Here is a 24,051-nt window from a genome sequence, read left to right as displayed (position 1 = left end):
CCACATTTTCTCCATAGAGCTCAAGGTGGGATACATGGCTCTCACATATTGCATTTTATCCTCACAACAAGCTTGTGATGTAGGTTAGGCTGAGAGACAATGACTGGCCTAAGGTCAAACAATGAGCTTCATAGCTGGGTGGGGATTTGAACCCTGGTATTCCAGGTCTTTAATTGCAATTCTAGGGTTATTTTGCTGTTTTGTTGTTAGCTACATTAAGGTAAAGTGAGATAAAAAGTAAATTAAATAAAGAGGTGGGCTCAAAAGGCCTCAGTTAACTTCTTCTGTAGGTCTCCAGGGTTTCAAGAAAGTGTATCTCCCAACCTTACCTGGAGATGCCAGGGATTGAACCTGTAACCTTCTGCTTGCAAGGCAGACAATCTACCATTGAGCTATGGCCCTTCCCTATAGACAGACATACCCCCATTAATTTATCCTCTCCCTTTCATCTACCTTAACAATTCTCAAATAATATGTATTTTAGAGTTACAGAAGGTGAATCAAATCTATAAAAATGCTGGAATCCCCCAAAGTTTAGATTTGGAACAAGCCCCCGGGATCTGATAAAAGGGATCTAAGCAGGAAAAGCCATGTCAGAGGAAACCTGGCAATGAAATACTTTTAACAGTCTATGTGGTAAGATAGTCTATATGCTGGACTGAAGTTAAGAATAAATTTGCTAATTTGTGGTTAACCTGGTCAAGAGCATAACGTCCATTCTCTTGAGGCCTCTTTGCAGGAAACACCTTTGGAAATAGGGAACTGAACTTGGATGATTTAGCTAATGCACAACTAACGGCTGTGCTTGGTGCAACATACAGCAAATGAAGAAAAGTGTGGCAAGGGTCATGTCAGGCAAGCAGAATGGCTACCCACCTGCATAGACACCTTGCTTAAAACTGCTTGTAAAAGCTGTTCGCCGGTAGAATTTGGTGCTGACACACTGGGCAATATGGCTTTGGGGTGTTGTTTTTTTTGCCTATAAGAACTAGCCAGGACTAGACTCAGGTCAGAGATCCAGGGAAGCACAATCATTAGAAAGACTGACTGGGGATATGTTCAAATCAGTGGCGTAGCGTGGGGGGTGCAGGGGGGGCCGGCCGCACCGGGCACAACATCTGGGGGTTAGGGTTAGGGGGCGCAAATCCACGGGTTAGGGGGCGCAAATCCACGGGTTAGGGGGCGCAAATTACTTGCCTTGCCCCGGGTGCTGACAACCCACGCTACGCCACTGGTTCAAATTAGGTGCTTGAAACACTGTGAGGTCACCCACCCACCTCTTGCTGCATTTCAAGCCACATTTGTTCACCTCAGAGAGGGGTTAGGGTTTTTTTCACCTGACATACATGAGCTTTCGGTTTTCTCCACTCCTGGAACCCCACTGGACCTCTTATTTGTTATATTATTATTATTATTATTATTATTATTATTATTATTATTATTATTAATACTGCGCATTATCCTAGGGTTACAGGGCAGCTTACACTAAAAACACAAAAATACATAACATAGTAACAAACAAACAAAATACCCTCACCCCAAACTGTCATTTGCGCTTGTGCACTTATCTGTGGCTCTGCAACGGCTGATAGGGTATGCTCACATTACTGCTTACTTACAATACCATATGAGAGAGAAAGAGAGAAACATACATAAATACATACATAAAGTTATTTGTATGCCACCTTTCCATAGTTAAAACCATGCTCAAGGTGGCTTACAACATGAAAAAAATACATAATTACAAACGTAACACAAGCAGTCATAAACAATAAAACATCCAAAAGGACACAACCAAATTAAACAATTTCTGTTATGTTTATATATATGCTGGAAGCCGCCCAGAGTGGCTGGGGCAACCCAGTTAGATGGGCGGGCTACAAATATTGCTTATTATTATTATTATTATTATTATTATTATTATTATTATTATATCATAATAAAGATACAAAAATTAATATCAAAACCAGCAACAGCAACAACAATCCCTGTGCCAACAAAAAACCCTAAATAACACCCCAACCCAAAAGTCTGTTCAGTCTCAGCTTTTGTAGCTGGAGTCAGGGCCCTGCACTCCCAAGCGAGATGGAAAAAGACCTGCGAGGCAGGGAGCCGGTCTTCTGGGACTCACAACCAAGATGATCTCTGGCCTCTTCAGCAGCATCAGCTTTTGTAGCTGGAGTCAGTTAGGGTCCTGCCCTCTCAGGCCAGATGGCGAAAGGCCTGCAAGGCAGGGGGCGGGTCTTCCACGTCTCACAGTCAATAGACAGAGAGAGATAATAATAAAAAATGGATTACATATTCTGAATGCTTACATTTGCCACACTGTTGGTTGTTTTTTTCTCAGTGACAGCTTAGGGCTGTCACTAATTAGTTATATTAATCAATTAAAAACTTTTTGACCAGCTTAACAAACATATACACACACAGTTAGGTGCATAATCTAAAAACAAAACACTTTTTATGTTATCCTTTTTCTTCATAAGAACACAAAAAGCTGCCTTATACTGAGTCAGATCTAGCTGATTATTGGTCCATCTTGCTCTGTATTGCCTACACTGACTGGCAGCAGCTCTATGATTTCACACAGGGTTATCTCCCAAACTTATCTGGCTGGGGATTGAACCTGGAACCTTCTGTGTGCAAAACATATGCTCTGCCACTGAGCCATGACCCTTTTCCAAGGTCATATGCAACTTTCGCACACTTAATCCATTCACCAGTTCAAAACTTATTTTTAAAAAATATTTATAAACTGCACTTTCCTAACAACATCAACAACAAATTGTTGTTGTTTAGTCGTTTAGTCGTGTCTGACTCTTCGTGACCCCATGGACCAGAGCACGCCAGGCACTCCTGTCTTCCACTGCCTCCTGCAGTTTGGTCAAACTCATGTTCATAGCTTCAAGAACACTGTCCAACCATCTCGTCCTCTGTTGTCCCCTTCTCCTTGTGCCCTCCATCTTTCCCAACATCAAGGTCTTTTCCAGGGAGTCTTCTCTTCTCATGAGGTGGCCAAAGTACTGGAGCCTCAGCTTCACGATCTGTCCTTCCAGTGAGTACTCAGGGCTGATTTCCTTTAGAATGGATAGGTTTGATCTTCTTGCGGTCCATGGGACTCTCAAGAGTCTCCTCCAGCACCATAAGTTCCAATTGTAGTAAAAACACCAGTACTGTAGGAACATCCATAAATGCTGGTTGGTTCAAAGAAAATTCGCATTGCAAAGTTTTTAGGTGGTATCTAAAAGAAGGAATGATTCCTGACCAATTTTACTGGTCACTGGTCAGAGATTGCCATATGAAAGGCTTGGGCCTTTGTAAAGACCAACTGAATCTCAGGGTCATGAGGAACAACAAGTAGTGATCTTAGGTGATCAGATGGTCCTCAAGGCACTTTGGGCCCAAGTAGTTTTCAGCTTTGTGAATTTACATAAGAACCTTGAACCTGGCCTGATACCAAATTAGCAGGTCTATCTCAGCAATGGAGTAATGTGTTGCCAGGATCCTCGTCCTGTGAGCAGTCTGGCCACTGTGTTCTGCACTAGCTACAACTTCCAAAGCGGAAAGTAACTCCACATAAAGCATGTTACAGTAATCAAGTCTTATACGATAGACAAAGATTGCTTCAATTGTTTGACATTAATAATTATAATCTGTGGCTTTAAATGGTAATAGGTTTACTTACTCACTTATAAAGATGTTTGGGACTGACTGAGTTGCTCACTTGAGTGAAAATCAAAAATATTATGGATCTTCCAGACCACCTAGAAAGGTAAAATTTGGTGTGCACAGAATTCCAGGCACTGATTACTGGAATTATCTGCACTAGAGTCTTACATTTGCTGTAGATTTCAGCCATATTCATTATTGCTGGAGTGAGACAAAATCTGCAAGGACCCTTTGACGTTTTCATCCAAGTGTTCCACTGCTACTTTCCTTGGGGGCAGGGGGCAGGACAATTTTCCAGCTCAGATTCAGAGCTGGAAAAATGGGGGGGGGTGCAGAAGAATAGGCTGAAGAATAAAACATTTGGTTATAAAAGCTACATTGCAAGTATAGAAAATGTTTTCTTGCAGGCCCACCTAATGCATAAGCTTGCAATTGATATGTGACATGTGGAGACTAGTGGCTTGTGAGAGACCAATCTCTCTCACACAAAGAGAGATTATTGTTGATGAAAAAATACAAAGATGTTTATTATAGGAAGTACATAACTTGAATAGGATAGAGGTTCTAGTTCTAAGCTACTTTACTTAAGCTAGAGAAAACAAAGGCAGCCATGCTTGACCCTTTGTTCTCAGGAGAATAGCTCCAAGTTGACCTTGTGGCTTGAGGTCCAGTGTGTGAGAGAGGTAGAAGTTGGAGAGGATGCAAGCTAAGAATGTCAGAGCCCATCCACACTTTTATTTTCCCTGTGTGTTCTAGTATTTGTTTCCATCTATTATGACAGGTCTGAGAGGTTTCTTCTTCTTTTGCTCTGCTGCTTTTCCCAGGTAGGAAAACCCAATGTTTACTGCTGAATCAAATCTTATGAAATCCATGGAAAACCCAAAGGGAGTTTTGTTCCTCTTCCTAAATTGCTCCCAAAATAGCTCCTGAACAGGTTTCCTTGTTCTTTCTGGGGAGTGGTGTTTGGGGTAGTCTGCTCCCACTCTTCTTCTTTCCCCGTCTACCCCTCAAGCATCATTTTTCAGTTGTCTCTCTTGTTTCTGAGCATCTGCATTGACGTTCTGCGTGCTTACGGGGGTGGGGAATCTGTTTAGCACTCATGTAGAATTTTTGATTCTATGGTACATGTGCAAAACACATATATTTCTTTTGAATTTTATACTCATCTGTTTTCAGTTTATATGTCACAGGTTTCTTTTTCTGTTTTCATTGCCCTACCTTTTAAACTTTAATAAGTATTGATAGTGGAAATGTTTCAGCTCCTTTGTATGTTGAACATCAAAGCACAAAACCCGGGGAGGATTCCACTTCCTTGCAGAAAATTGGGGGCCAAATCTGCAGGCGGCAAAGTCCTCTTCCCCATTGTATCCTCTCATGTAATTCTTTGGGGGGGGGTGTGTCCAGGTGCTTCTCATACATTCCACAGCCCCACTTGCAATGTACAGTGGTACCTCAGGTTACATACGCTTCAGGTTACATACGCTTCAGGTTACAGACTCTGCTAACCCAGAAATAGTACCTCGGGTTAAGAACTTTGCTTTAGGATGAGAACAGAAATCGTGCTCCAGCGGCGCGGCAGCAGCAGGAGGCCCCATTAGCTAAAGTGGTGCTTCAGGTTAAGAACAGTTTCAGGTTAAGAACGAACCTCTGGAACGAACTAAGTACTTAACCCAAGGTACCACTGTACATTGCTGGTTGTTTGCAAGGGTGGGAGGAGAAGAGAACAGAAAAGCAACTTTTGCTTTATTTCTTATCTTTGTTCCTTTTTTTACTTGTATTGTGTAGACTCTTCCACAGGTGTCAAAAAAATATTATGTTATTCAATTCAACTCTAGGATCAAGGCTTCCATTACAGTTGTAGGAGGAAAGGGTTTTCCTTAGACAAGCTGCCGTTAACTGTAGAAATCCACCTCTCATGTGCAATTGACCTGCACTGATACCTGAATGAATCTGGTATGTTCTGCAAACTTTGTGAACAAGTTGACATTCCTGAGCAATAAGCTCTACCACAGAATGATGGCCCCTCCCCTTTCCCTTTGGGGTTATTCCCAGGCGGTTTATTTTTCTATTTACCAGATGCTTTACACCCACAAACCACACAGGAAGCCTGCTGAGGACTGTTAGCCCAGGGGCTAGCAAAGCCAGTGGAAATGACACACTACCCTTAACAGCGGCTGTAACCCACAGTTCCTGTGCTTGCTGGTCATTCTTCCTTGACTCAGTCCTCTCCCTCTTGCTTCTGGTTGAGTCCTAGAGGGCTACATCAGACATGGCAACAGCTGCCCTCTGGATGGAGCCCTAGTGCCACAGCTTAAGCGAAAGGGCTACAGCTCTGTGGTAGAGCATCTGCTTTGCAGGCAAAAAGTTCCAGGTTCAGTTCCCTGACATCCAGATCAAGGGCAGGGGAACTTTATCACCCCAAGGGCAACCTTCTGAGAGCCACATGCCACTGGTAGGTGGGGCCAGAGGCAAAAATGAATGGTGCAATTAATGTAAATGTTACCTTTGTACAGCAGACTAGTTTCTATGCTACCATTACAAAAACACCAGAAACCATGATTTTTTAATTGACTTGCCTAAGATCCAGGACAAAGTGCCGCCTTTCGGAAATCTCCCCGGATGTTTTTCCGCCTTTGAAATCCCGGTAATGTCTGGGAAAATCAGAATGTATGGCAGCCTTATCTATGCATACCCCTCTCTGTTCTCCAATGCAGACAAGCAATGGACATGATCAGAATTCCAGCCAAGCAGGGGCGAATGAAGGCGTCGTGACACCCGGGATTGGGCGTCGCTATGTACAATGCATGCGCTGTACGTAGTGACACCGCACATGCACTGTACATAGTGGTTTGCCAGCAGCTGTGCTCCAGCGCCGTACAGATGGTGCCGGGATCCTTCTGTCGCCGCTACAGCCATGAACAGAGGATCCTCTACATGTGGCTGTAGCGGTGACGGAGGGATCCCACATTTGACACTCCAGTACACATACATGAACTATCTCAAATCTAAGGATAGAACTTACGCATTGCCTGAGATGCAATGCTTCTTGGTGGAGCCATTTCATGTACCATGGTGCATGCATTGCTTTATCTCTCTGTGCTTGAAAACTAGTAGGTAAAGTGCATGCCAATGGTGGGCAGGGCCAGAGGCAAAAGTGGGTGGAGCAATGGATGTGACTCTTACCTTTTGCACAGTAGGCTTCATTCCAGCCATGTACAGCCCAAATGTTTCGGTGAACCTTTCAGCATGCACACATCTCTCCAATAGAGACAAGTAAGAGGCCTTATTACAGCCCAAGGAGACATTCCAGCCAGACACTCAAGGACGGCAGGAAATGTGGCCCTCCAGGCTTATCTATTTGGCCCTTCTCCAGGTGAGACTCCCTGTGCCTAGGTCACAAAGCCCTCCTGGCACTATTCCATGTCTTCTTTGTCTGTCTGGGATGTGTCTATGAACTGAGATAACACTTCTTGCTTGCCTGGATGAAGATACATTTGTGTGCACAGAAATGTAGTCTACTGTACAAAGATGAGAGTCAAATATATTGTTTGACCCATCTTTGGCATGCAGCACCCACCCACCCACCCCAGGTTGTCCACAAGGGAATGTGGCCCTTGGTCTGAAAATAGATTCCCACCCTAGCCCCAGGGAGAATGCAGCCAGGGCTAGCCCAACAGAATTTGCTGCCTGAAATGCAAGGACAAGAACAGGGACAACTGCCTTTTGAACCTGGATGGCAATTTAATCTTTACCTCAATGCTGATGACAAGACAGCATCCTCAACTACACATGAGGCCAGCTTAGAAGTATAGAAAAAGTCATGGGAGTAGCTAGGGGGTGCATTGGGGGCAGTTTCCCCTCCTAAATCAAGTAAATAAATAAAAATACTTAACTATCTAACCAATTGCATCGCAGATAACACAGTTTTGCGCCCCCCCCCCCGATAAAATAAATAAATCCTGGCTATGCCCATAAAAGAATAGAGTAGGTCTTATAGAAAGTACAATTATGGACTTATGCACACTTTTTGCCCCACTCTTTCCAGGCACAGGTCTGCACTTACAAGCTCCGTGTCCAAGCATTTTTGTTTTTTGCCCAAGCTTTGTCCCCCAAAACCAGCTCTTTAGTGCTCAATCAGAGCAAACATCAGTTCAAATTTTCTGCAGATTGCTGTTTTCTCCGATGGAGCTTTAAAGGACGGGTTTTCATGGGGAAAGCTCTGGAGCAAAAAATGAGGGTGCTTGGACACAGAGCTTTGAAAAATGCCTGGAAAGAGCAGAGCAAAGGTAGTGTAGCTAAGTCCTTAGTCTTCAAACAGCACCTTAGAGATCAACTAAGTTTGTTATCGGTATGAGCTTTTGTGTGCATGCGAAGTGTATCTGAAGAATGTGAATGCACACGAAAGCTCAAACCAATAACAAACTTAGTTGGTCTCTAAGGTGTTACTGGAAGGATTTTTTTTAATTTTGTTTCAAAGTGGGACCAGTGAGCTGATGTTGGCTGGAGAGAGGCCCAATGGCCAGACACCAAGGTCTGGCGTGGGGAGACACCTGCGGCCCCTGTGCCTGAGGTTCCCCATCTCCTCAGCAGTAAATGACCTTGCGTCTACTTTGGGTTTACTCCCAAGTAAGCATCCCTCATCCTGTGCCGGGCAACAGCTGTCTTCCCTTTAAGAGGATCTAGGAGTCTTGGTTGACCACAAACTTGACATGAGCCAACAGTGTGACGCGGCAGCTAAAAAAGCCAATGCAATTCTGGGCTGCATCAATAGGAGTATAGCATCTAGATCAAGGGAAGTAATAGTGCCACTGTATTCTGCTCTGGTCAGACCTCACCTAGAGTACTGTGTCCAGTTCTGGGCACCACAATTCAAGAAGGACACTGACAAACTGGAACGTGTCCAGAGGAGGGCAACCAAAATGGTCAAAGGCCTGGAAACGATGCCTTATGAGGAACGGCTAAGGGAGCTGGGCATGTTTAGCCTGGAGAAGAGGAGGTTAAGGGGTGATATGATAGCCATGTTCAAATATATAAAAGGATGTCATATAGAGGAGGGAGAAAGGTTATTTTCTGCTGCTCCAGAGAAGCGGACACGGAGCAATGGATCCAAACTACAAGAAAGAAGCTTCCACCTAAACATTAGGAAGAACTTCCTGACAGTAAGAGCTGTTTGACAGTGGAATTTGCTGCCAGGGAGTGTGGTGGAGTCTCCTACTTTGGAGGTCTTTAAGCAGAGGCTTGACAACCATATGTCAGGAGTGCTCTGATGGTGTTTCCTGCTTGGCAGGGGGTTGGACTCGATGGCCCTTGTGGTCTCTTCCAACTTTATGATTCTATGATTCTATGATTCTAAGCATGTCGGCAATGTAAAAGAAAAAGAAAAAGTGGGGGTGGGGGTGGGAGGAAAGGCAAAACGATTTAAAATTATGGGTGTGATGCTGGGGAGGAGTGGGGGCGTTCCTCCGACACCCCAATCAAAGGCAGCCGGGGCTTGGAAGAAACGCATTTACGCCAAAAGGCAGCCAAGCCGAGGAGGCGGGTGCGTTTGTTGCGTTTGGAAAAGTTACCGAGCGTGACTGTGTCCGTCGTCGCTCTATTGAGAGTGCGGCGATTTGCGTTGTAGGATCTGCAAAACAATAAGGAATAGAGACTCCCACATCCTCGTCGGAGACTGTGATACACACAGCTCTCAAAGTGCAGTAAATAAAAGTCCCTGCTCTGCACAGGAATGCAGCACTTTGCGAACAAACCAGAAACCTGGTGCCTCGATCCTATGCACGCCGGCCTGGGAGTAAAACTCACTGAATACCGGAGGTACATCTAAGCAAACGTAGACGTGTGGTATCCGAAGTCAGCTGATGGTTCCTTGTTTGCCAGAAAATTGCCCTTGCCTCCCTGGCCCGGGCTACCTTCCAGTACAAGTTTTGCAGTAATAGTAAAAGGGGAATGGCGGGGAGCTTAAATCTAACATTGCAATATCTGTTACCTCCTGAAATAATTACTGATTGCTTAAGAAGAATAAGCTACGTGTGCTTAGGAGACGTTGCAGAGTCGCTAGTGATTGCAAGGAATAACAACGAATTAAAGGGGAATTTTAGAAGAGGGGGCGGAGTAGTTGGTGCAGAGCAAAAGGAAAAGCTAGCCGGTGTGTTCGCGTGTGCAAAAGAATGGAGGTATAAAGCGTGCGGGGGGGGGGGGAGGCGAGAATAAAAAAGAAATAAGGAAACTGAAGGAGAAGGCGGAGGGAATGACAAAAATGTTGAGTGTTGATTTATTGCAGAAAGCCGCTGGTCATTTCCATATATTGAAATGCGCCCAAGCGGCCAGCGAGGCAATTTCCTTTGAAGAGCCGCTGCCGCTACAACCGCCTCCGTGCCTGGCCTAGGCTGTTCCCACGTGACACCTCCCCCCTTCTCCTTTCTTCCAGCATCTTTGCACTTGTGGGCAGAGGAAGACGAGTCGCATCTTATATATGTGATTGAAGCAGTATTGTAAAGGCAGGCTCTGGGCTTTTGGGAGGAAGAGGACTGAGCGGCGGGGACAGGTGGGCTCGTGAATAACAGCTCACCCACCCACCCGTCTTCTTGTTCCACCTTTTTTCTCCATCTACCCCTGCTCGGGTGTCTTTGTGCCTTTCACTGGGCTGCGCAAACAAGTCAAGCGATTGACTGGTGTGTTTTCCAGGCGAGGCTGGTTTCTTCCGGAGGAAGCCCCACCGACGTCCCGGGGATTTGCTCCCCGAGTGAGTGGGCGCATACAGCTTTTCTAGGAGGTCAGTGGGGCTTCCTACCCTGCTAGCTGAGTAAGGTTCCCCTTCGTTAAATGTGCTGAGAATCGGCCTGCGCTGCAACCCAGCGTGAGGTTAGTTGAGAGGAGAACCTCACTGGCCTCGTTGGGAGTTACTCCCGAGTAAACGGTTCGAATCCCCACAACGGGGTGAGCTCCCGTTGCTCAGTCCCTGCTCCTGCCCACCTAGCAGTTCGAAAGCACATCAAAGTGCAAGTAGATAAATAGGTACCGCTCCAGCGGGAAGGTAAACGGCGTTTCCGTGCACTGCTCTGGTTCGCCAGAAGCGGCTGAATCATGCTGGCCACATGACCCGGAAGCTGTCCCCCGGCTCCCTCGGCCAATAAAGCGAAATGAGCGCCACAACCCCAGAGTCGGTCACGACTGGACCACGACTGGTCAGGGGTCCCTTTACCTTTACCTTTAAACATGCCAAGGCTGCTGCAGGCTGTTCTAAGCTGAGTCGCAGGGGTGTAGCCCATAGCTGTCAACTTTTCCCTTTTCTTGCAAGGAATCCTATTCGGAATAAGGGAATTTCCCTTAAAAAAAGGGAAACGTTGACAGCTATGGCGTAGCCGCGTGTAAACGGATCGAGAGCCGTTTCTTTGCGAAATTTATCAGTTGAATCCCAAACTTCTACACCTTTACTTAGAGAAGCCCCACCGCATTCCATGGTTGGGTCTTAAACACATCTACACACATCTACACTCTCGCACTTCCCTGATAGTTGGATGTTGTGGGCCTTTATGAATGAGTGGATGTGATATAAATTTATTGTGAATTATTCTGACAGTGGAAAGTACAACTCTTCATGTCCCTAAAAAGCCACCTTCCTTTCACTTAAATAACAGTTTTTGTTTTAGGCTCAACAGTGGCGTAGCGTGGGGGGGTGCAGGGGGGGCCGGCCGCACCGGGTGCAACATCTGGGGGTTAGGGTTAGGGGGCGCAAATCCACGGGTTAGGGGGCGCAAATTACTTGCCTTGCCCCGGGTGCTGACAACCCACGCTATGCCACTGAGGCTCAATATACAATAACAATAAATAATACAAAATAACATAGTTTAGCTCCTGACAATATAATCCTATGTAGGTCTACTTGGAACCAAAGGTCAGTAGGTCTTAACCCCAAGTAAGTGTGTATTGGATTGTAGCCAAAGGCTTCTGAGTTGACATTCATGGGGATGCAAGCCTAAGCACTAAGGAGTAAGTAAGCCCCATTGGACATAATGGGACTTACTTCAGTGTAAGCATGCCCAGCGCTTGACTGTAAGGTCCCAGGCCTTTGCACACTTACTTTACAGCAAGCCCCATTGAACTTACTAGCCCCATTAAACTTAATGAGTCTTCTTGAGTAAACAGCTGCAGTCCTGTGCACCCACATTTATTTATTTATTTTGACAATTTGGATGCCACTTAACACTGTATCGTTTCTAAGTGGTGTACAATAAGGTTACAAAAGAGATGCACTAGAGATAAAATGAACCATAAAATCAGAAAAGACTTATTTAAAATGTCTGCTGAAATAAAACAGCTTTCCCAAAAAATGTCACTTAAATTAGAGTAAACCTCATTGTGTTCAGAAAGACTTAGGTGGCAAGACTAGCTGTGTTTACTTGGAAATAAATCCTGCTGAATTCAATGGGGCTTGCTCCCAGGTAAGTGGGTGTAGGATTGCAGCTTTACTTCTGAGTAAGCATGCATCAGCTTGGGCCACATATATCTTTTAAAAACCAAGCAAAAAACTTTAAAAATATTCATCTTCTCTGTTTTTTCTAATGTTTTCTGTGCCACTATTTCTTTTTTCCTCTCCATAAAGCTGGTATGTAAATAATAGGTAGGTCATTTATAAATAATGGTTGGAGTGGGGGAGTACACCAAAGATTCCAACGAGGGCAGGGGCTGATAAAAATGCAATGCAATTCTATTGCTGAGCAGTCATGAATTGTTCAGTTTGCAAAGAGGTTTCTGCTATGCCCCCCCCCCAGGTGTTGGAGAAGGAGGAGGTGTGGATAGGAAGTGTTTCCTGTACAGCTTGCATCAAACCCCTGCTGAGAAACTAGGGGTGGGGGCGAGAGGGGAGGAGAGACAGGGACAGTGGCGAATGAGGGACTCCTTGGAGGTGAATGGTGGGGGGGGGGGGATCATACATATCACAGAAGCCCCGTCTAGATTTATGGTTCCATAAGAGGCTTGATCATTTCCATATATTGAAATGTGGTGTCCTTTGCACGCATCGCCCAAGCCCTTGGAAAAAAAAAAGGGAGGGAGGAGAGAAGGAGTAAGGCAAGGGATGGGGGCTGGTGGGGGGAAGAGACACTGGATTCTGCCTTGATCAATGTTGACTGTGAAGCCAGGGGGAGGGGGGACTGGGGGAAGGAAACCCTATGCTTTCACCAGATGGAACAGGGTCTATGCAAAGGTCAAGGTTAGCTCAGGCTGCTATTGAATCGGTTGCAGGCTCAAAGATAGCTCTCTGCCTTGGAGGCACCCACTGGGGCTTCTCAAAATCAAATCTAATAGAAAAGGCAGTCACAGAATGAAATCGCTTCATCTGAATGCTAAAATTGTTATTTGGCTACATTAAAGACAGCCAGGGAGGGGTGGGGGAGAGAGAAAGGGAGAGACCAGTCACATTTCTAACAGTTTGCATCTGGGAAAGGGGAAAAAATATGGATGCATTTGTGCGTGCACACACACACATACACACACACACTGAATATGTTGATAGCATCAGCAACTTGCAAGAATGATAAAGAGGAGCATGTAGTGTGTATGTGGATCAGATTTAAGTTGCTCTAGGAAATGCACATTTAGAAAGGGACTACACAATTCATAGTTCTGATTTTGCACTGGTACAATCTCTACATTCATGTACATGGACTACCATACCAACCCCCAGTGGGCCTTCTTAAGGCTTTGGGTTGCGAAGTTTAGCTGATTAATTGGATCAGCCCTTTTGATTGATTTAAAACACACCCTAAATTAACTAGGCAGCAGTTGTTCTCTTTAAATGCTGTCTACTGTGTTTTTAATGCAAGTGTATTTAATACAACAGAACTGATGGTGACAGTCACTGTAACAAAGGATATATATATATAGAGAGAGAGAGCACTTAATAACTCCATCTAAGTGGTTTACATACAATATAAAATATTCATTAAAACAATGATAAAAGCAAAAGTTAAAAATCAGTTGACATAACATTTATAAAGATATAAACAAAATCAGGATTTTAAAAGTAAATATGCATGCTAAAATTAAATGTTTGTGTAGGCTTGCCTAGATAGAAAAGTCCTTAGCAGACATCAAAACCAATATAGCAAAGGTACTATATAAATGGGCAGGGAGTTCCAAAGTGTAGGTGCTGCCAGACTGAAGGATTGCTTTCTTGGTGAAATGAACATTATCTGGACTTGTAAAAGTGCCAATTCTGCAGATTGAAACTGTTAAGTGGGCACGTATGGAGTGAGTCCATCATTCATGGCAACTGATCCCAAGCTACTGGGGGCTTTATATACCTTGGATTCCCCTGATTCTTGTTGCACATGAGAGAGCACCTCTTCTGGGAAGATTGCTGCTATGATGTCTACCTTTATTGTCTAAAAACAAAGCTTTTGCACGCAAAGAGGCAGCTTTACATAAAGATGTCTCCTTTGGCTCATGGAAGAGTTGTGTTCATTCACACCCTGGTCTAACACAAAATGTAAAAGTGGAACTACATTCAGAAATGATGTTCTGCTTGCACAAAATTTGGTGCCAGCATGAGAATTACTATAGGACCTCTCTTTATTACATCACTGTGCAAACTCTTCCACTGGTATGTGTGCAGGCATTTGTGGAACATGTTAAAAGTCATAGATCTTTACTCATGCAAATTTATGCAGATTTCCCTGTGTGATCCTATTCATGTTTACTTGGAAGTAATGATGTCTTTCTCTGCCTCTTCTAATTTTTCTGCAAGGAAACCCATTTCTGCCTGCGCCCCCAACCACAGCATATGAAAGCGAGGTTTCAAAGATAGGATCAAATCCAAAATAAGCACAAATATACACTGAACAAACCTTTTGTATATAAAAGAGAGACCTCCTAATTATAATAAGAATGTAATTCACAACACTGACATTTTAACACCCATTCCAGGCACACATTTAAAACCAGTAGGGATTGAAAGTCTTGTGAAATCAAACACAGGCCACACTAGGCTAGGCATGAGGCCTGCACTCCAAGGGTTAATAAATTTGGAATTAAACGATCTTCTCAGCTTGATAGAGCCAGTATAGATGATTTAATATGCAGCATTCGGAGGCTGACAGTCAGCTCACAGATGCAGATAAGATCAAACAGTCTCTTGATTCAGTAGATTGAATGGTTGGACTGAACGTCTGGAAGGTGACAGGATATAGAGTTCTGATAGAGACAGTTTGAGAATCTAGGCTTCTCATGTCCTTTTCTCTTCCTCTAACAATCAACCTTTGCCAGCAATCTAATTTGGAGTCAGCACGTAAGGATGAGGGTGAGATTCTCCTCTTGTGTGTTATCTGAGGGCTACAGTGTTTAGTTGATTCATTGGCTATATTAATTGATTGACAAATCTTAATGGGATCATCTTTTCAAAGCCAACTATTTTTAATGCGTGTATTTACATAAACTACAGGTGGCAGGTGACATCTTTAGAAGAGCATAACCCTACACACATAGACACCCCCCCCCCCTTCTAAAGTGGCATAGCAACAAAATGGTTCGCCTGCAATTCCAAATAAATGCTAGATATACATATGCTGCTATAGAATAGCTGCCTATTATTTGGTATTCTAATTTAATGGGACTTCTTTATTCTGAACAACAGTACTTCCCACTCCCAGAACTATTATTCTATTCTAACGCATGTTCCTGCAGATTTAATTAATAGGTTTTTAAAAAATCCTTAGCAGTTTCATTAACTGATATCCAACTAGATATTTCAAAGTGCAGGAAACATGCTTAAAGTTTGGACTAATCAAGAGGTCCATATTTTAATAGCTATGATGATCTCTATCAGTGGACTTACTTACCATTTGGATGCGGACTCCACCTTCAATACCACCATATTTTCAACACAGAAATCTCTTTAGGTAGAAGCACAAAAGTAAATAGCCAGATGTCAAGGAGAGTCCAGGGAATTTAGGGCTGTGGTCAGAATCCTGGGGTGTCATTGTCTCTCCCTGCGCTACACACCTACACCTACAAAGCGCCCCCAAATGCAAGCGTTGATTCATTCATTCAGAGGGTAAAATCAACGAGAACAAAGTAAACACCCAGCCTTCTAATATTTTCTCCCTTTGTGTATGTATGGCTTGGAAATTAAATAACTGGTTTTAAACATAACTTAGGCAGTTTAGTGTCTTTGTCTTGTAACACCCCCCAGCCTTGCTCTTTGCTGTAGTGTTTTGATTTTTTAAAGCCATAAAACAGTTCCCCTAGATGAGAGTGTAAGATGACATGATAGACTGGCCTATAACAATTTTTATTATTTGATAAAGAGGGGGAGCAACTCCTGATCCATTAGATGCCATCATGTGAATACATTTCCAAGCAATTTTTAAAATGCATATTATGTCTTCAATAGACCGTCACGGGTTGGAATTGTATCATGCTATTCCGTTATATGCAGGCACCACCGCAGTATCCAGAGGAACACCAGTAATAAAGTTATTGCACGTATGTGCATGGCCCTTACTCTTAGATAATACAGCTATGTGATGTTGTCCCCCCCCCCCCCTCTTCCAAACACACACTTTAAATCTTTTGGACTAATGACCTGCAAAAATTTTACTTTGACAAACAAACCCTCTCTTTAATGGCACGCCAGGGGAAAGCAAGGAAGGGAAATGGCTTAGATTCCCCCCTTTTCTCTCAGTTTTATATTTTAACTTTCTGATGTGTGCTTCATTAGGACAACAAACAGAAGCATTATTTAAATTTCTCGCTAATACAAGAGCAAATGACCAAAATCAACCAATCAAACACTGGGCTATAAAAATAAAAAGATATAGCCTTTAATTTGTTTTAGCAGTAATGAGATTATGGTGCCATGGGCAAATACAGCTAGATTTTTACGAGCAGGTACATTATCAAGAGAGAGAGAGAGAGAGAGAGAGAGAGAGAGAGAGAGAGAGAGAGAGATGGAATGGGGCGGCGGGGGGGGGGGAGACAGAGAGAGAGAGAGATCTATTTCTTGTATGAACGGATGGCTAGGACAACCTTAAAGGTGATTAGGTTAAGATGTGAATATAGTGGCTGGATCTGTAATTTAAAAGCGATCATACCATATCACACTGCTGGCCTTTTCTGGGCAATGAAATAAAAAGGATCATGCTAAAAGAGGCTTTTTAAAAAGAAAATAAACAAATGAGGATTTGTTATGAGAAATTGTCTATATCATATATGCAATAAGGACAGATTGAATGTGGAGTTTTGGTTGAAAATTAATACACATTCACCCTTCTTCATCTATATATATATAGACAACTTTCCATTATTTCCCTTGTGCTTACATTTCATTCAGTCAGAGCTTAGCTCTGAGCAATTTTTTTTTAATACTTATGTTCTGTACCTTCTGAAAATAGCATCTTGTAACAGAAATACTGATGGACCTTAATATACAAGTGGGAATTTTCATAGGGTGCCTCTGTTTATCAGGGGGTAGATGCTTTGCTGTCTCTTCCATGGACAGCTTGTGAATTGCAGCAGGGGGCACCCCTGACATATAAATTACTCAGAATTGGAGGTGCCCAGACTCTTTTCCCTTCTACTTGAAGGCGGAACCATTGAAACCAGTTATCTCTCTGCGATTTGCATATTTATGGGGCCTCCTGCCGTTTCCTGTGATTGCTTTACAGTCAGGAAAGGTAACAGAAAAATATAGATCCCTTTCTTTAAAAAGAAAGAAAGAAAGAAAGAAAGAAAGAAAGAAAGAAAGAAAGAAAGAGGATCACACAAGAACAGTTGCTCCAATACATTGCTAATCTTTGTAAAACCCTGGCATGAAATTTATTTACCAAACATCATGGCTTTGCTCCCCCTGTTACATCTTGTGTTTCATTGTTTTGAAAGTTGCAATAGAAAGACCTGAGCAACCAAAATCTTAGGATTTCCCCCCAGAAAAAAGTGTACCACAACAAATACTGAGTGTCTGAAGGAAGATAATTCACTAAGCTACATCCCTTGAACATGTAGCTGTTAAAAAAGGGCACAGTCTGAGAAGAAAAGAAATGGCGTCTGATGGGCGTTAAACCGACAGAACCGTGGCAGATATTCCTTAAGCATGGTACAAAAGTCTGGCATGCAGTATGTGTGAGGAGGATTATTCATCTTCAGGAGGGAACAATTTCTATGTTACTTGTTCTTAGTATATCTTAGGCCATCCGTCTTTTCACACTTTGGAAATCCAGGACCCAGCTTTCATTATAGCCTATTACTCAAATTCAACTTTTTAACCCTACATCTTCATGCTTTTGTGTCAAGGAGGACCAGCTGCAAGCATGACAGAACCTCAGTAGTTGTATGTACTTAAGTTTACTTACTGCATTTTGGTAAGGCACACAAGATCATTCATAGTTAGAACTGTGGTTTAGGATTCAACAGGCACCATACAAAAGGGTAAGTAGAAAGAGAGAGAGTAGAACCAAAGGCAGTTGGTACTAACCAGGCTGATGGAGAGGGCTTTGCTGCCTTAAATTATTATTTTTAGTAGTAGTACTATTAGTCACTTTTTTTAACAAAAGGCAACTCAAAATAAATCAAATACATTAATAGCATATACATTAAACCAACATAAAACTAAAACAGAGCAAAAGATAAAAACACTGATTGTTGGACTAATATCCGACTCACTGAAGGAGGCCACAAACAATTAAAGACCAAAAGCCTGGCAGAAGGGAAGCATTTTCGCCTGATGCCTAAAAATAGTGAAGGTGCCTGGCGTGCCTCTGCAGAGAGTGATCCGTAAGTGGGGAGACACCAGTGATAAGGCCTGTTCTCGTGTCAACGCCCTTTGCACCTTTTTTAACAGCTGTGTAGAAGAAGGCACTTTGATAGATGCAAAATGTCATGCAAAGATGAGCAGCTGTATCAGCTGAAACCCTTCTATGCAACCATTAGATGTTGTAGTCTGGACCTAAAGCATTTTAGGATGCATTTTCTCCTGTATGAACCCCACCCACCACCATCTTTTAAGACCTGCCAATTCTCAGGCTACCATTATTTGTGGATCCAAGAATAGTTTTAGCCAGGAGCAAGTCCCTCTCAGAAGTTGCCCTGGTGTTTTGAAGACTTGCTTAGCCTTAACACTTGTCTCCCATTTTGAGATGGGCAAAAACCATTCTTGTTCCACATGGCCATTTTTAAACTAAGGCTATGGTTTGAGTTACATCCTTTCACTGTTTGGTATATTGTGTTACAGAGTGTGTGCATTAAAATGGTATTTTAGTTATGTTATTACTATTGTGTTTTTACATTGTTGTAACCTGCCCTGGGACCTTATAGTGAAAGGCAGGTAAAAAATAAAAATAACTACAATAATAATAAATACTAGTACATAAAGAATCCTGCCCCAAAGGCAGGACATAAATAAAATGAACATAGTTAGAATTCTACATCAAGAAGAGTTTGATTTTCTGGCATGCACAGATTAAGCCTTTGTATTTTGTATTTTGAGAGGGCTTTTGGTTTCTTTTGCTGATATTCCGGAGCTGCCTACTCCTGGGGCCACTCTTACTTAAACAGCAGATTAAAAGGTTTAGTAATTAGGAAGCTGCCCTGTGCTACTTCAATACTGTTTTGTCTAGCTTATAGTTATTTTTTCTGTCTAGCAGATAACCTTAAAGGTACCTGGTAGAGGTTTTTCAGATCATCTCCTACCTGTTCCTTTTTTATTGATTGAACCTGCGACCTTTGGCATTCAGAATATGTGCTCTACCACTGAGTTAGACTCCCTTACTGGATAGCTGCTGGTTCTAAATTGTGTGAGCAGGAAGTGGGAGGGTAGGTGCCTAAACTTCTGCTGCCTTCCACTTTTTGATTACAATTCCTTGCAGAGCTGTGTGTCCCAAAGACATGGGTGGGGGAACTTTTTTAAATCAAGGGATCAGGACCACCCAGCATGATTTATAGTCAGGAATGATGGAAGTTATAGTCCAACAAAATCTGGAGAGTGATAGGTTTTCCATCTCTTTAGGATGGAAATTGGGAGTGCATTTTCAAAGTAGCCCTCAAGGAAAACTGGTTGCTGGCTTGCTGGCAATAAGGTGACAAGATGTCCTGGGAAACCACAGGGTTCCTGTTTCCTTTAATACCTGCACAGAAGAGGGAAGTTCAGTGTAGCACACAGAAGTGGAAAATGCACAACTGTTAAAGTGACAGGAAAACCAACCTTCTTTATACAGTATCTGGTCATTTTATTTGTAGTGGTGTGATGAGCTCCCTCTCTGTCTGTCTTGGTCCTTCCAGACTGCTGTTTGTTTGCAAAATGTCATTGACACAATCAAACTGCGTTTGGAGTGGATTTGCACTGGACCGATCACACTCCCAATGGACAAACAAGCCCACCCCCTTGTATGAGATCTCCACAGAGCAGTGGCGTAGCGTGGGGGGTGCAGGGGGGGTGCAACACCTGGGGGTTAGGGTTAGGGGGCGCAAATCCACGGGTTAGGGGGCGCAAATCCACTGGTTAGGGGGCGCAAATTACTTGCCTTGCCCCGGGTGCTGACAACCCACGCTACGCCACTGCCACAGAGACACAGCTGAGACCCAAACTCAGCTCTTTTGTGTCTTTCTCTGAAACTGCCTGTCCTTTGTTCAGTTTCCCAGATAGATGGGAGAAGGGGCAGGAGGGAAGGATATGCCCTCCTCCAGAAGATTTAGGGAAGCTTCAGCTTATCAAGAGCAAACCAGCCAGAAATCTGCCTAACAAAAGATTACCTAGCAATTTTGCCAGCATTATTTAGGGGGCCGGGAACCTCAGACCCAGGAACCATATGATGCCCACCAAGTCTAACTAGAACTTTTCCCGGGCCACATCCCTTGCTGGCTCTGTTTTACAGTCTTGTGCTCAAATCCAGCTTGGTGGTTTCCTACAGGCAACTGTTCAGCCACTGTGAGAACTGGATGCTGGACTAGATGGGCCATTAGCTTGATACAGCAGGCTCTTTTTATCTTCTTCTGAGTGTGTTTTCCTGGCTGGAACATGTCCTGGTTGGAGGATAGAGAGAGGTGTATGAGTATGTGTAGAAACATTGATTGCTCTGCCCACAAGTAGCATATGGCCCAGAAGGGAATGTGGCTCTGAAGTTTTCCCCACCTGAATTAGGGAGTCCCCAGCAGTACTTCTGGATCCATAAACCTTCAGCTGCTCAGTTTCTCCCATCTTGCAGCAATACATCTCTTTCTTTTCTTCTCTTTGGCGATCACTCGTAACCGAGTAAGATTGTCTTCCATAAACATGGTTTTAACAATGAGTCTGTAAGAGACTGTGGAGGCCAATTCTGGATCCACACATCCTTCCACAGTGGGGACATTGGTTTCCGGGCGGGAGTTGATCACGGTGTGGATTTGCCAAGCATGCCTTCCTCTTAGTCTTAGCACATTTCTCCCTTGCGTCCTGAGTTTGAGTGTCTTCAAAGCCCATGACACCTTTGGTAAAGGCTGTTCTCCAACTGGAGTGCTTGCAGGCCAGAGTTTCCCAGTTGTCAGTGTTTATACTACATTTTTAAAGATTTGCCTTGAGACAGTCTTTAAACCTGTTTTGTTGGCCACCAGCATTACAGCAATACATACACAAGCCTGCATTCACAAATGCAGATGGAAAGAGTATGCCTCAAAAGAAAAGCAGTCAGCAAGCTTTGTGGGCACAATGTGCAATTATCAGAGCATTGCATAGAGCAGGGAAAGATCAGCCCCAAATTCTGCTCAGACCTTAGTAAGTTGTGACATGTGAAATTAAGAATGAAGCAGGAGGGAAGAATGCCTCTGGGCATTTGCACAGCATACTTCCCTCACCGTTGAGTAGTGTATCAGGCTGGGCTGGGTCGTGAACATGGGGCTGCAAATGTGGGATGTGAAATACAGAGCAGGCAAGTACAACATTCCTAGAGTGGACATAAAAGGGGAGGTCTGGACCAGCCAGTCGGAACTTCCTGTTTTCTCCTGGGCTGGGATAGATTTCCTCTGCATGTGACTAGAGGTGGGCATGGCCTCACCTGTGCAGGTAACAAAATACCTAAGCGGAGGCCGCCATCTCTCACTCACTCACTCACTCACTCACTCACTCACTCCATTCATCGAAGAAGCAACATCTTCTTAGCCTAAGATGCTCTCTTGGCAGCCAAGAGAGGACAAAGGGACTATCTCCTTATGGGATAGATTCCAGGTGTACATATTTTGTAACTTAAGTCTGCCTTCTGGGATCCATTTGTGAACACAATGTGAGTAAACTATTTTATATACCTTTATACAAGACTGTGTCGTGTCTATTCTTTTTATGAGGGACTAAAGGGGAAATTACCAGGAAACTTATTTTAGAGGCTTATACAAGCCTGGCAAACGTTATACGCAGTACAAGTTTAAAAGGGGAATGTGACTCTGCTAAATTGTAGAACTTGTTAACACAAGTTGGAAAGGATATAGTTAAACAATATATCCTCTCCTGCCTCCCTGAACATTTCCACAGCAAACACCCCATAGAAGTATGTGATTGGCAGGGGTGGGGGGAGTGGCAGATGGAAGGATGTTTGAAGCTTCTCTTCTTTCCCCCTTCAAATTCTCCCACTGAGCCATTTCCTCCCAGCTCTGGCTCATGTACAAGTGTTTGCCAGGCCAACTGGAGAAAATGGAATGGTGTAAGGGTTAAGCATGATCTAGGGGGAATCATTTGCCACAAGAGAGCTGCAAGCTAGCTTTGTGTTTGCCACCATACTTTTAGTCTGGCCCTCATTTCAAACTGCAGGGTGCTAGTGTTTGAGACTGCCAGGAAGTTGTACCCTTGACTTGAACTGAGGATCTTTTACTGCCAACCTCTTATTTGTGAGGCAGGCATGTTGCTCACATATACTTCCTATTGCTTTAAGAGCATGGGGGCCATGAGAGAATTGGGGTGGGGTGGGGTGGCAGATGAGCAGAAGAAGGTGTCACTGGAAGGGTTGCCATATGTCTGGAATTTCCCGGACGTTGCAGGCAATCAGTGACTGGGCAGAAATCTGTCTGGTTTTTTACTTTTTGAAATATGGCAATACTACTGTAGTGTATTTTCTTGTTACCTTTAGGCATGATCCCTAGACTGTTCTGAACATTACAGAAAGGTAGAATGAGTGTGGAGAAGTGTAAAGGCAACCTCTATAGTCTTACTCAAGAGCCTTGGCAACATTTTGAGGATCACCTGCCAGTGGTTGATGGGACCAGAGGCAAGAATGGGTGATGCAACAAAATTTAATTTTTACCATTGTATAGTTGGCTAGTTTCCGCACATACCATTCTCCATCCTGATAAGCAAGAGGCAGAATCAAGTTCAATGACACCTTCCAATTGGGTAAAAAAACTTGGGGTGTGAAGCAAGGGGCAGTGAAATGGGGAGATGTGGTGTGGTCTAGGGAGAGTTCAGAAACTCAGAGAGGACAGGAGAGCCACATTTCGCCCTTTGGCCTGAGATTCCCCACCCCTGCTGAATTCCAGATATTCTCTGAAGGAGGAACTTAGACATTTCCCCCCAAATAGGGCACCTTGTAGTATGAAGTCAGGCTCATCATCTCTCCACTGGGGAAATATGCAAGTTTTCCAAAACCTGGAAGTGTGTATGGAGCTACTCATACACCTCCCCCCTCCCACTGTCATTCATCCCTCTTAATTTGTTGACAAAGCAATGTGTGGCCCATTGGGTGTCTTAATAACCCTCCTACTTCTGCATTTCTAGGCAAGTCGTTCAAAGAGATTTCTTGAGCCACTGGTGGGCTATTGAGTGGATCACACTCAGATTTATTCTCTGCTGTGCAGAGGAGCAAAGGCTAATCTAATGAAAGTAAGTTTCAGGAATGTTGGTAGATTTTGGTTGAACGTTAGGAGAAGCTTGTTAACACTAAGAACAGTTTGACACTGGAACCAATTACATATGATGCAGGGAGCATACTCTCATTGGAGGGTGAACCCGATTACCTCCAAGGCTCCCTCCCTCTGTAAGGAGTGTCAGGCTGTGAGGCCTATTGAAACTGCAGCCCACAGTTTATCTTCTCTCTGTTTTCTTACCTGCTGTTTCCTGGGTTGAGGGCTCTGTATATCTCTGTGAAAGACCGAACCGGCGAGGGTCCTGAGCCTGCATTGTTGGGTACAGAGGCTCTTGATGAATGCCTAGGAATGAATAGCTCATTTGGGCAGACCTTGTGTGGCGCAGGTCGCTTCCTCAGCAGAGCGCTATCTGCATCTCATAATTTACCCTGACACTCAAGTTCCCAACGTCCTCCTTCATTCCCCCTATGTGTGCTATGAATAGCAAGAAAATGCAGTTATGTTGGAAATTCAGGGCATGGCCCACACAGCTCATGTTTATGGGGCCGCATGCACACTGTTGCCTAG

General features: G+C 43.8%; 1 protein-coding gene across 2 annotated transcripts in view; it reads left to right on the top strand.

Moving 5' to 3' along the window:
* BCL11A (BCL11 transcription factor A) overlaps positions 1 to 24,051 on the top strand; it is a 261,059-nt gene that overhangs the window by 61,158 nt on the left and 175,850 nt on the right. The gene's annotated exons all lie outside the window — the stretch shown is intronic.

This window comes from Podarcis bocagei (assembly GCF_964188305.1).
Source record: "Podarcis bocagei genome assembly, chromosome: 3".
In the NCBI taxonomy this organism is placed as follows: Eukaryota; Metazoa; Chordata; class Lepidosauria; order Squamata; family Lacertidae; genus Podarcis; species Podarcis bocagei.
Note: the sequence above shows the minus strand (reverse complement) of the source record. Positions and strands in the feature narration are given on the sequence as shown.